Here is a 15,078-nt window from a genome sequence, read left to right on the forward strand (position 1 = left end):
CAGTTGTTGTAGATGTCTTGTGAGGTACATTCCAAAAGGGGTGTTGTACTCTATAATGGGTCTAATAAGTGATGAGTAGAGGGGAACAATGACCTCTTTTTCCTGGATGAAAAACCTTTTGTGATGAGGTGTGCCACGTAGAAGGATTTTCTGACTACTGTGGCAATATGATTATCAAAGGAGAGACTACTGTCCACCTGTGACCCAAGGTCTCTTATCACACTTTTGGTGTTAAGTAGACTACTGCCTATGTGGTAGTTCATGGGTACAGAGTTTTTACCAAAAGGGATGACAATGCACTTTTTGGCATTGAGCTTGAGGCCATGGCTTTGACACCAGGCATCTGTCTCAGTGAGGCCCTTTTGTAGGATGTCCACATTGTTAGGAGTTTTGATTATGGCTCCTAGTTTGCAGTCATCTGCGAACTTTGTTAGCCAAAGACCTTCTGTGTTAGCCTGTACTTCAGAGAAGTAAATATCAAACAGGAGAGGACCCAGGACTGAACCCTGTGATACTCCACTTGTCACTGGTCTGAAGTTGGATTTAGAGTCTGCTACTTTTACAGTGTGGGTTCTGTCAGTGAGCCAGTTGGCAACCCGTCTTGTGACATAGGGATTTATACCTAGTTTAGTGAGTTTATCTATAATTCAAGAGTGGGGGATAGTGTCAAAAGCCTTGGCAAGATCTAGATAGGCTGTGTGAACAACCTTACCCTCATCTACAGCTTTGGTGACCAATTCAAACAAGTCTATCAGGTTTAGGAGACATGATCTGCCTTTTACAAACCCGAACTGGGTAAGGTCCAGAGTTTGGAGATTACCAATGTCATTGTTTATAAGTTCCATGATGATACGTTCCATAGTCTTGCAGACCAGGCTCATCAGGCTAATGGGGCAGTAGTTCCCAGGGTCTGTGTTGGATCCCCCTTTGTGGAGTGGGATAACCATTGCCATGCACCATTCAGTGGGCACAAAGCCTGAGGTGAGGCTATGATTGAACATAGTACTTAGGAGGAGTGCCAGTTCATTCTGTAGTTCATGTAGAACACAGCCTGGGATGTTGTCAGGTCTCATGGATGGTGTGTTCTTGGCTTTGGAGAGTGTGATTTTTAACTATGCAGCCATGATGTGAGAGAGGGGTAAAGTTAGCACTGAACCTATCTGCCAGGATGTTGGCAATATCAGTTGGTTCTGTATATTTAGTGCCATTGTGCTGTAACTCAGAGCAGATCTGAATGTTGCCATTGAGATTCTTGACATAGCTATAGAATGCTTTTTGGTTGTCTTTAGAATCAGTGGCGATTTTGTTTTTGTAACTAGCTTTGGAGGATTTTATGAGGGATCACAGCTTCTTACTGAGGCTGACCACGGAGTTCCTCCAATCATGGGATTTTACTCTTTTTTGCAACAGTTTCTTTCTTCTATTGTAGAGCTTGTTTATGACAGGGGACCACCAGACTGGCTTCCTTTTTTTGGAGGATAACATCTTGGTTCTGATAGGGACTCCATGATCCATGCACTCTTGTAAGTGCTTATAAAGTGCATTTGTATAGGATTCAGCAGTTGTACCTCTATTGTCCGTCAGCATGGGTGTTGTGAAGTTTGCCACTTCTGTCTTAAGAAGCATGAAGTTAGCTGTGGAAAAATTTTATACGGTGGTTTCCCTAATGGGGGGTGGGATGTGGATGTCTAGTCTAATCATAATAACAATAATAAGACAAGCAGAAATGTCAAACTAGATAGCTTGTCTATTGCCATTCACTTACTCAGTAAAAATAGTACATTATACCATGACCCCCCCCCCAAAAAAAACTTGCACACTGATTGGCCAGCGTGCACATTGTAAATCGAGTTATACTAATGGAAAAAGGTCCGGTCGCCCGGACTTTTTTCCATTAGTATAATTCTACTTTTAAAACACTGTCTCGCTATGTTAAATGGGTTTAACATATCTCGGGCTTCACCCTCGGGACCAAACCACGCCAACCGTGGATAAATCCAGCATTACCCACACCCAGGTGTGGGTTATTGCTATAACAGTTATTACTCAGCCCTTCCTCCCACCTATTTGTTAGCAACATATCAAGCAATAAGGAATGAGTCATATTACAATTGTTTGTCTACATCACAAAATCCTGTGGTCAAGAACTTTAAAACATTCTAATGTGCATTTCACTTCCCAAGCAATTGGTTAGACTCAGTATGTCAGTGGACACTTTTCAAGGGAGGGATGAACAGGTATTCATACTAAGGGAATTAGGCCATGGCACCACAGAAAGTACATTTGCGTTTGATTTTATCATAACAGTTGATGTCCGTTTCTTCAGTATTGTAGTATTCATAACGTAAGGGATCTCCTGCCAAAGATAACCCAATGTCCAGCCAGTGTACCAAAGCCATTAGTACTTACAGGTATTGTACATTACACATACACTCCCTTCACAAGGTGTAGGGCATCAAGGTGTCATGAACTAGAGAAACAGCCCTCTTCCCTTACATTGATGTGGTCTGACCTCTGATAGCCAGAGACACTGAACTTTGAAAGAGCAAAAGGAGGCTCCATTCCCTGTCTGAAGCTTCTGTAAAGAGCTCTGGAGTTTGGAATGGAGCTTGGAAAGAAAATCCTGGGTTGAGAGAAATTTGATGAATGCAGCCATTAAGCTCAAACTTGAGACAGGGAGAGAAGTAAGGTAACCAGGAAGTGAAGTACACGTCAATGTTGGCAATTTTGGAGCCACAGTAATGACGTACCACTGAATCTTTCTCATGTGGAGTCTGGATACTGGGTATATAAGCATGCATCTCTCTCAAACAATTTCTGAACAAAATCTCTCCCTGACACCACTTAGTGGTGCAACCCTTCAAAGAAAGTAGTACTTATTTTCTTCAAAGTATATATATATATATATACATACATATACACACACACACCACAAGATATGTATATACACACACACATATGTATGTATATATATATATATATATATATATATATATATATATATATATATATATGTGTGTGTGTGTGTGTGTGTGTATCTATATGCAATGCATTCCTGCAAAGTCTTTTGTGCTGAACTGCTAAAAAGTTTTGCAAAACTAGACCCCTTCCCGATTACGTTTAAATACACCCCGGGATTCATGAAGCTTGCGTCAGGCAGAGGCGTAGCGTAGGTGGTATAATGCCAAATATGGCCCTGAGCGATTCAGGTACGATCCTATTCCATGTGCACTACCAGCGTACGCCAGATCTGCGCAGCTATCGGCTCAGGTATGCTAATCAGCCCATGCGCAGTACTGCAGCATGTAAATGAAGGTACATAGTGATTCATGAAGTGGTGCAGGCATTGCGTAAGCCTACCGAAATGTAAACCAAAAAAAAAAAAAACGGTTTACATTTTGCCAAACAGAACATCGGAGCCATGAAAGCAGACCAAACTTACGTATTACAAAGTTAACATATGCCAATGGCTAAATATACAGCCAATGGCATAAAAAAATATGCACAATGCATAAAAAAATACATTTAATGTCATGGCCACAGTAACGCAAAGTACAACTGCAGGGCATGTGTGCGCAAATGGGAACACAAGGAAAATATATACAAATGTCAAAAAATGGCAATGTAGCACAAATCATGATTTCACCATAATAGTCAATGGTATGCATGGTTCACCACAACCAAGCTGCAAGGGTTGCTAAGGGGCTGTGACAGTGTTCGGCGTGGTAACTATGAATTAGTAGTCAATGCCATGCAAATGAGGCAAGTAATAGTGAATCGCAAATGTCCCGCCAGACTAAGGATGTACCATATGGCGCAGTGCTACAACACAGAGGAGTGGTCTGGAGGTATACATGACATCAGCAGTGGGGTGTGCAACCATAGCTGTAAGCACATTGGAGCAATGGCTGCCCATTGCTAAGCAAAGCTGTAGGATAGGGGTGTGGATGTAGGCATAGCTTTGCTTAGCTGAGAGCACACATGGTGCCAGAAAGTGCATGTGTATGTGGATGAAAACATGCCCAAAATCTGGTAAGCAGACGCACACACTGCACACCACATCTCAAACAGGAAGTTTAGAGGAAGACAATAAGGAAATGCCGCAGTAAGGTAATTGGAGTACAACTGAGCAATTAACACCTATTAACTCACAGTGGGCCATTGACGGCAGCTAACAAGGCTGCTAGCAGTAACCTGCAGAACAGGATAGGGTAGGTGTTGGATTACAAAGAAAAGAGAACTGTCACCGCAGAGCAAAGCAAACCTACAGTAGATCGGCTATAGAACACATTTCGCAAGACAAACCTGGTTTGGGGAATTATAAAAGAAAGCAGGCTGCTGTATGCATGCCAGACAATGGGAGGGGAATCGTTAAGAAAAGTTAAGGCAAGGGCAAGAGGTAATCCATGGCAGCTAAATGTAATTCAACACCAAAGGCACCACAATAGCAGTACCTGTGTTAAAACACATAAGATATCCTGCAGCTCCAATTGTATATACACACCCCATGACATCATCAGTGTTTAAAGCACAATAGTATAAAGTGTGAAGGCACCTTACCCACACTTGTGTATTCCCAAACACTGCACCATCGGTGTAAACAGATGGGGAACTTTTACAATGCACTTGTTTGGAGCAGCCATAGCTGTGATTCACCAGCATGTGTTGGAGGCTGAAGGTGTTGTGGAGGATGATGCTGACAACCACCTCAGGCCCCAGAGGAGGAGAAGAGTGTTCAGACCAAGGGTAACCTACTAGGGGCTACATGATCTGGAGATAGTAGACCGTTACAGGGTGGACAGGGACATCATACAGCAAATAGTTGAGCTGTGCCGGCCACGCCTGAGATCCAGAAATAACAGAGGGGAACCCATCCCAGCGGACATGAAGGTATGTGTAAGATTGAGAATACTAGCCACAGGTACCTTTCAAAAGCCAACTGGAGATATCGTGGGGATCTCACAGGCATCAGCATCCAGGGTACTCCACCAGTTCCTGGATGCCATGTTACCACATGCCAATGAGCATATATACTTCCCCCGAACTCGGGAGGAGTTGGCCAGCAATATGCATCTCTTCCACCATGTGGCACACTACCCGGAGGTACTGGGTGCAATAGACTGCATGCACATACATATCAAGTCACCACCCAGTGAGCATGGTAGGCACTACATAAACCACAAGGGATACCACTCCATCAATTGCCAGGTCATGTGCAATGCCCAGGGCATTATCACGGATGTGTGTGCTGGCAGCCCTGGCAGCTACCATGACTCCCACATCTGGCATGCCTCACAGCTGTATCAGGTATTTGTCAGGGGGGACATCCCATATGGCCACCTTGTGGGGGATGCTGGCTATGTACTGGAGCTGTGGATGATGACTCCCATCAGAAATGCACACACACCCATGCAAGAACGCCATAATGAGACACACGCACAAACCAGAATCGTCATAGAGCATGTGTTTGGGATGCTGAAATCATGGTTCTGTTGCTTGGACATATCTGGTGGAGCCTTGCAGTATTCTCCAGGCACGTGTGCCCACATCTTTATAGTATGTGCCATGCTACATAATATGATCCTGCGGAAACAGCTGCAGCAGGGACATAATGGTGTAGGCCCTCACAGCCCACCACAATTGCCAAGGCCGGCACAGGCACAGAGGGATTCAGACCACGAACACCCTGTGCCAGCCCCAGTAGGCAGACGGAGGCATATCCAATATGCCCATGCCTTGGCAAAGAGGGAACGTATAGCACATACATTGACAGTGTAGGCCCCTACGGACTGACACACTTCTCCACCTGCACACACAGTAAAATGGATGGGACACACACACGACTACCTGTAAATTGTAATGTATAGGTGGCCTACTGTGTGAATCCTACATAGGCAGCCCTCAACTATTGCACACACAACAGCTATTGGAACAAGGAAAGTCAACACCTGAACAGTAAACGAAGCTAATAGCATATGTTGATACTGTATGTATAGGTTCCTAGGTACATCGGTAGGTACATGCCCAATTGTCAGAGGCCATTTATCAGCCTATGCAAAATGTGTCTGTTGTTGCCACCCCATCGATTAACTAACTGTCCCTCTGTGAAGCAGAGCCAATTGCGGGATACGTGTGTGTAACCACTGTTCCCCACCCACTCTGCATGGATTCCCTGGTGTGTTAATGAGGGGCTCCATATAATGTAATCATGGATGTAGTGCCAAAGCATGGGGAGTACCCATGACAGGTATCTGTCACCCCAGCATTCTCCAGTTATGGTTGTGTCAAGGTGTAGCACATTACAGTGTGTGGCTCACTGTGACAGATTCCCAATGCTGGAGCACATCCATTAAACATCACTTGGACATACCATTATAGGTCTCATCCATATGTAAACTCATCCATATGTAAACCAACTGAGTTACACATTTGATTGCAGTATGGAGGAACAGCCATAGTACAGTCCACATACAAAACACCATAACACTTGTACAAATCCCAGATGCCCGAGTGGTAAAGCCACTGACTGTGTCGTGCATGTTCCCGGTTCCACGTCCTGCAAGGGCCGTTACGTAATCCCGATGGCACAAATAATGGATGTTGGATGCAGGTCATTAGAGCATGTTTAAGCACATGTTAGCAGGTTTATGCGCCGGCAAGTGACGGTAAGCGTTGTTTAAACATGGCTACACTGATATGCGCAAAACAGGTCTAAGCCTTGCTGAATATCACGCAGATCATGATCAAAGATGTTTAGAACAGGTGAAACCAGCATTATTCATCCCTGTACTAATAGTGCCTGCTGTGAAAGGCAAAACGACCACTGCCAGGAATAGAACACGCAACCATGTACACAATCACCTACCACTAAGCTACCCGAGATGGACCAATGGCAGGTGTGTATTTTGACAGGTTAAAACACAAAAGTGCGGAGTTCAGGAAACAGTATACACCGCCATGTACCCAACGAAAGGTGTGTTCATTCTCTCTCTCTCTCTCTATGTATATACATATATATATATATATATATATATATATATATATATATATATATATACACACACACACATATACATATATATATATATATATATATATATATATATATATATATATCTAATAGAGATAGAAAGGGTGATAGAGAGATATATGTCGATATATACGGATTTACATATATCTGCAAATATATAGATAGGTTAACGACATGTACACAACCATGGAGGTTCAAATAAATAAGATACTGCCAACTACCGAATGCTTTACATACTGACACGAGTAATCACGAGGCTTAAAGACCGAGAGACCACAGTACCAGAACACTAGAACCGCAAGTAATATTATCACAATGTGTTTGCATTGTGTGTCTGTTCGTGCTAACTCGGAGGTAGATTATTACAGTAGGTGTGGTCATAGCTGGCCTTAGGCATACGGTTACCACCTGTTCCACTTTGAGAGGGACAGTCCCTCCTTGGGCAGTTGTGTCCTGACAACAAATATTAAAAAGGGCAAATGTCTGACATTGTAGGACATAATTATGTCCCATATATTATGTAATAGTTGCATTAAATAGTTATTCCTGTATCTAAAATACGTAAATGTTACAAGAAACATAATAAGCAGCTAAAGTGCTACAAGAATAAGGTTTGATTAGGACAAAAGTAAGGTCTATCCTTTGTACTGACCATGGGCATGTGTCAGCCTCTAAACCCCGATGTGTGTCCTGCAAATGTCCCACTATGGCCATTTGAAAAGGTGGCAACACAAAGCAAAGAGGTTCAGTCACCAATACAACTGCAATGAGTGCAAATATCTGTAACAGAAATACACGAGACAGCTTTCATGTAGTAACATTCCAGTACATATCGATGTATTTCCGGAGGGACTGAAGGATCAACATCACCTGCATGCTATGTAGGAACCAATTAACAATGGCTTAATGAATAAGCCTGCAGTAACCATAGTATTAGTCTACTAAATGATAGGTCTTCAATTAGGGAAGGAGCCCCCACACACATATGGAATATGTATAAATGCAGTCCCCACAAACCTATATCTGCTATGTACACACACCTACATCTCCCCCACACCCGAAACAATTGCAATACAGACTGTAATAACATCACAAACATCCACTCAGTCAATGACATCTGCAGAAGCGTTAACATACCTTGTGAGAGACACACTTGTAATGGAGCCATGTGAAATCGTTGCTGTTGTACAATGGAACAGACGCCAATGTTAGATGTTTTGTCTGCAATAGTCTTGTATCAGACGGTTGAGATAACAGCTACACTCATGTAGAACTACATACTCTAGCCATCACCCACAATCCACAGGGGGACATGAATTCAAAATATCTGTGTCTCTCCATATAGCAGTTGCAATACATCACAACAAAACACAAAACGGTAAACAGCACTCAAAAGTCACCAATAAATCAAAAAAGTGTGCAATGGGCTGATGGAGTGAACAAACAGCTGTTTTTTTTAAAAAAAAACTCAGCTTTATTGCCCAACACAGTAACACCATAAACGCCTTTATCACACAACTCGCGTTTTCGTCTACACCAATTGGACTTCATCAGATAATCAATTAATTACTTCTTAAATATATCAGCTAAACTGCACAAACCAATAGGATTCCTAGATACAATTTAAACTGAACTAATCAAATATTCTTATTGGGCTCATAAATATTAATCAACTACTTATATATTATGAAGTAAAACAAGTTTTTCCATAAATAATTATACATTTATGCTATAAAAAAATGCACAGTCACCATTTGGTGTTCTGGAGTAAATTATTACATGCACATCAGCTGTGCAGCTACTCCATTAGCCAATTACATGGCAACAGTGGGGTATAATTGAATACTCCACTTGGGCATTGTCCTTTTGCCCTACCTTCGAGGAAGACGGCCTGGATATGTTTTGTTGTGATACTGTTCTTGTTGTAGATAAAGGTAATACAATTTCTCAACTATGAGGCCAATGTAACTTTTGTGACAGGATGACCTAGTCTTGATCCAGAAAAGGCCAGGAATAGTTGATCTGATTTACGGGTAGATTTTGTTCTGTCCAGATAGAATCGTATTTGCCTATGAATATCCAGGGAGTGGAGGCAATACTCACCCTTGTTAGAATGATTAGGAAAAAATACTGGAAGGTCAACAGACCGATTGATAGACCGCTCTTAATACCACTTTCGGTAAAAAGGAAGAATTGGTTCTCAGTGATACTCTATCCTTATGGAAGATAAGGTAGGGATGTTTAATGCATAAGGCCTGAAGTTCTGACAAATGTCTGGCCGATGTGATTGCAACCAGAAACAACGTTTTCCAAGAGAGGTACTTTAAATCACATGAAGACTCAGGTTCAAAAGGGGGAGCTGTTAGGGTTTGTAGGACCAAGGACAAATCCCAAGGTTGTACAGGTTCTCTAAAGGGAGGTTTTAGGTGAAGAACCCCCTTCAAAAAAGTTTTACAGAGTCTATGTGACATGAGTGAAGAATCCTGAAAACCAATGTGGAAATTTGAAATGGCAGCTAAATGAACACAATTAGTAGAGGCAGACACCCCAGAGTGGAAAAGATGTGATAAGTAATCCAGAACCACCAAAACTGGGGCTGACAAGGGGTCAAACTGTTTATTCGCTGCCCATAAAGAAAACCTTTTCCATTTACTGAGTTAGATTAGTCTGGTGGACGATTTATGAGATGCGATAAGAATATTGCACACCGGGGATGAAATGTTATCTTGCCTGGCAATCATTGGAAGTGGAGAAACCAAGCTGTCAGCTTCAGGGTTGTTAGACTGGGGTGAGTCAGACCCTGCAGATAGGAGATCAACAATGGGAATGGATTGATGATCCATGGTTGATCTAGCAGGTGAGGCCAGAGGAAGGGAAACCAGATTTGTTGAAGACAATATGGAGTAATGCGGATCACTTTGCTTTTTAACTGCTATGCTTTCTTCAGAAATTGGGAGATGAGGGGGAGAGGAGGATACGCAAAAAGTAGACCCGAGAGCCAAGCATGGACTAAAGCATCTCTCGGTGACTGTCCCCAAGGGGGACTAAGGGCAAAATAGTTGCTGCACTTGTAGTTGGTTGGGGAGGTGAATAAGTCACAGCAAGGCTGGCCCCAACGGTTGAAAATTTTTGCCGTTATCACAGGTTTGAGGGATCACTCGTGAGGTTGTAGAATGCACCTGCTCAACTTGTCCACTATCGTGTTGGAGCTCCCAGGAATGTGCATTGCAATTTGAAAGCGGTTGGAAGCTATCACCCATTGTCATATTCTCAAGGCCTCACGGCATAACGGGTATGATCTGGTTCCCCCTTGCTTGTTGATGTACCAGACCACTGACATGTTGTCTGATTGGATCACAATAGTCCCTGACAGAAGAATGGAATGCTTGCAACACTAGTAGCACTGCCCTCAGTTCCAGGATATAGATATGCAGTAGGGCCTCTGTCTCCAACCAGGTGCCTTGAACCGTGTTTCCCTGACATAGCTCCCCACCCCATCAGGAAGGCGTCATGGTCACCATGGTCTTTGGTTGCTGGGGGCTGAAAGGGTGAGATCATTGTTGGGAGTTTCAAGACATCCACCAGAGCAAATCTTGCATCTCTGAGTTACACTTATTTGAGAAGACAAACGGTGTTGTAGAGGGTACCACTGAGTAAGGAGCAACCACTGGAGGAGTCTCATCTGGAATTTGGCCAGAGGAACAATGGTGATCGGCTACCATTGACCCCAAAAGTTGGAGTATGGATTGAGCGGAAGATTTGCGGTGACAGAGCAGCAGCTGAATCTGTTGTCTTATTCTTTGAAGTCTGTGATCCAGAAGAGATGCTGTGCAATTCCTCATGTCCAACAGTACCCCGATGAATTCTAAAGACTATGGTGGGTTTGTATTGGACTTCTCCTAATATATAGTGATTCACAAGTGTTGTGCTTTGAAGATTGTAGTCTAGGGCTTCTTCCAGTAGGTGCTTGGTGGGGGAGTGACGAGCCAGTCATCTAGATATGGTAACAGCTGGAATCCTTGAAATCACAGTTGAGCGATGACCACTGCCATGCAGTTGGCGAACACTCTGGGGGCTGTAGAGAGATCGAAGGGCAGTGATCAAAATTGGCAGTGACTGGCTCCTGTGCAGAAGCGGAGGTATCTTCTTGAGTGCTTGTCCATTTTTATATGGTAATACACATCTTGAAGATCTACAGAGCACATCCAATCATCTTCTTCCAGAAGAGGAAGGATAGACTGAACCATGACCATCTGTAATTTCTCTGTTGTTACAAATTTGTTCAGTATGCTGAGATCCAGAATTGGTCTCCAGTCCCCTGTCTTTTTTGGCACCAAAAAGAACCTTGAGTAAAAACCAGATCCTATCTGGTCTGGGGGACCATCTGGATAACTCTTTTTTGTAGCAGCTTTCAGATTTCGTGTGGTGCTCCTTCCATTTGACTGGGTGGAATGTCGGGTAAGTCTCTGGATGAGGTTGGAAAAAGATGAAAGGGAATGCAATAGCCTCTGGATATTATTCATTGTACCCACGAGTCAGTGGTTATGTTTCGCAAGACAGTGGGGTACAAGGAAAAATTACCCCCGACCGCTTCCAGAGGTGAGCAGTCAGGCAACACTTCAGGAACGCTGAAAGGGTTGGCCAGAGAAAGAATCTCTGGAACCCCAGTTTCTCAGACCTCCTCTGCCCCAAAAGGGATGTCTTCTATTGGAGTTCCCCCTCTGCCTCTAGGGGAGAACTCGGCACATGCATCATGGAAAGAGCCCTGTGATTTCCTGTGCCACATCTTCCTGCTCCTCTGATTTCTGGAGTAGAATTGTTGAGGAGTGGAGTGTCTGACACCAATGGCAGATAGGGTCTTGCCATCTTGTTCGCACCTTGCCAGCATATCTTTAAGTTTAGGGCCAAACAATGAAGTGGCCTCGAAGGGGGCATTCATAAAAGAAGCCTTAAAGGAGTCTGCAAAGTCAGAAAGGCGCATCCAGGCATGTCATCTTGTGATTATACCTGCGCCTGCCGCTCTAGCCGCTCCTTCCATTGTGTGTGAAATAAGATGCATGGAAGAATTGGATATGAATTCTACGGTGGCTAGCTGAGAAACTATGTTGTCATGGACCTCATCAGAAAAAGCTTCTGTCAAGGTTTCAGAGAGTTGGTTGATAAGATCCCTCTGGAGCCTTCTAAAGTGTGTCAAACAGTTCAAGGACCTTACGGCAAAGGTCGATGAATCAAACACATGCTTCCCGAGTCTATCGCCTGGGACTCCTTGTTGGGTGGATGGACAGTCTGGCTCTCTTCTGCCAAGTCTTTCTTGGTTGCAGCTGCCACCACCATGGCATCTACTGGAAGACCTTTTGACCAATGGGGATGCTCAACTGGGGGAGATAAGATCTTGTCAGGCCTCTGTGGTATAGCTTCCAGGGTGTCAGGAGCCTTCTAAGCATGCTGGATGATGAGCTGGACAAGCTCATCAGCCGGTAGGGTAACCCAGGAGGTAGGAGGCCGGGCACAAAAGACATGCAGGAATACAGATTCCTCTGAGGAAGGATTACAGGACTTCTAGTCACCCTCTGACTAAGGATCTCGAGGATATCACCAAAGGACACCTCATCAGAGGGTGACCGTGGGGACCCTTCCCCATCATCAGACTCTGTATCTTTGGTCGACTCCTCAATGGAGTCCATGTGCTTCCTCTTGCATGAAGCCTTGCGAGGTACTTCCTCAGTGGGGAGTTCTGGGGAAGACTGCAAAGAGGGAGTCTACTGAGGGGGAGAAACCTGAGGCCTTTGTGCCCGATGTCTGGTGGTTGTAGCTTGTGACAGTTGCAGCACAGAGGGGGAGAGGACTCCGATGTGGGGGGTTTGCCAGTGGAGGCAAGCGCTCTCTCCATGCCTGAAAGGCCGACCTGCCCAAAGAGGGATGGGAGAACAGAACCGAGCATGACAACCTCGGAACTGGGGTCACACCCCGCTCTGACAAGCTAACCCCCAGACAAGGAGTCTCAAGAGGGCTGTGAAGTATGAGAGAGGGAGGATTCCTGGAGGGTGCCATAGAAAGAAATCGGCGTGGAACCAAGATTGCCCACTCCACAGCACAGCCACTAGGCTGAGAACAGTCCAATGCCCAGTGCACCAAGAGCCACAAGAATGAATACGGCACCAAAGTGAGGTCCACTATTGGGGTCAGAGGGAGGGAGGGAAGCTGCTGTCAGAGGAAGGGGCTTCGATGTTTGCGTGGAAGTCAAAGGAGGAGTGTATGTTGGGGTTTGAGGAGAAATACGTTCACCTGAAAGAGGGAACGTAGGTTTAGACAGTTGAGAGAGACCCCTGGCCACAAGCAACTGGTCAACAAGCCGCAACACATCTTGTTCAGAGAGGCTCCTGGTCGACCTCATACAGAAACCTGAAGGTGATTCTGGCCTGTCTAGAAAATGGCTATATTGGCTACCAATAAACGGATCCAAAGAAGGACAGTACTCAGTCCTTGCTAGTTCGAGTGGTGCAGAGCCCGGAAGCGAGGATGTCTGCACCGAGGAAAATGATGTTGAGGTACTCTGCACTGACAAAGGCAGCGCCATAGAAGTCGAAGGTGTCTGCACCATAAAGGGCAACTGTCTGCACTGATGAGTACAGTGCCGTCGAGGAAGGTGTCTGCACTAGTAACAATGACAGTGCCGAAAAGGACTGCACCAAAGAGCATGTCAGTGCCAAAGGTGTCTGCACCATGGAGGACAGTATCGTTAAACTTGGGGCCAAAGGAGATTGCACCAACGGTGTCGAAGGAGACTATACCTGCAGAGACGGTGCCAGTAAAGGCTGCGAAGAAACTGTTGGTGCCGTAGGTGTCTGCATTGGGAACTCTGGTGCCAGTGGTGATAAAGAGGACATAGCTGGAGTAAGAATCAACTGGGGTGCTGCTGTGCCTGGACCTGAAAGGGTCACAGGTGGCACCGCATGACTAGCAATTTTTACTTTCTTATGAGTTGACTCCCTGCAATCTCCAGAGGTAGATGAAGTGAGCGATCTCGATGAGGAAGAAGAAGAATGCCTCTTATGGGGTTTAGCAGGAGGGGGTTGAGCCCTCCGACCCAGAGATAGCCTCACAGAAAGGAGATTTGAGGAGACCTTTCAGGATTAACTTGTTCTTTCTTTCGAGTCCTGCTTTTAAAATTTTCTATAAATCCCACACGGGAGATCCACTGCAAGGTGAGACGTTCAAGCAATAGACACATAAATCATGGCCATCAGAAAGCGGTAACTTATGGCTGCAATCCTTACACCATTTGAAACCAACACTACTTTTCTTGTCTGACATAATGATGTGGAGAAGAACGACAGTACCAAGAGTAAAGAAGATTACCCAGAAGGGTAAGAAGAGAGAGACAGAGAAGGAAGGATTACCAATGATGGTAATGAAGAATTACCTCAAAGATAAGAAAAGGGTAATAAAGGGAAAGAAACTATAGGGAGAGAGTCTTAAAGATACGATAGGGTAGGAGTATAGTAAAAGTAACTGACTGAAAAACTTTTAAAGTACTAATAATATATAAACTTTTAAAAATTATTCACTTAGCTGAGAGAGAGTGGCTTGACACAGCTGTACAGCAATGTGGCAAACGAGATCTGAGTTAACAGGGAGCAGAGCATTCTGGGTATGATCTTGGCTCAAGAGTTTTTGGCTGACACAAGTTTGATATAAGCCTGCTCAGTTCCGAGGACAGAACCAATAACCCATCAGTAAGGAATGAATGAAGATTAACAGCATCAGATCTGTTATTATCCTAGGTATGTGAGTACAGTTACCAGTATGGCCATATGTGGCTGTTTGTACTTAGGTAAACCTGTGGGCAGAAACAATGTGTCCTGTCTAATGCATGTGTTGACAACATTATACATTACACCACCTGCTCACCTGTGTCTGTATACATGGTGACATCCAGCAGGCACAGGTATTTGTATGTAAGTGGATTATGTACTGTTGCACTCTTAGTTTGGATCCTTTGAGCAAAAGTATGTGTGATAGTGCAGATTTACTCACCATTATTAGGG

This window comes from Protopterus annectens, chromosome 10.part0, assembly GCF_019279795.1.
Source record: "Protopterus annectens isolate FY-2018-M chromosome 10.part0, PAN1.0, whole genome shotgun sequence".
NCBI lineage: Eukaryota > Metazoa > Chordata > Ceratodontiformes > Protopteridae > Protopterus > Protopterus annectens.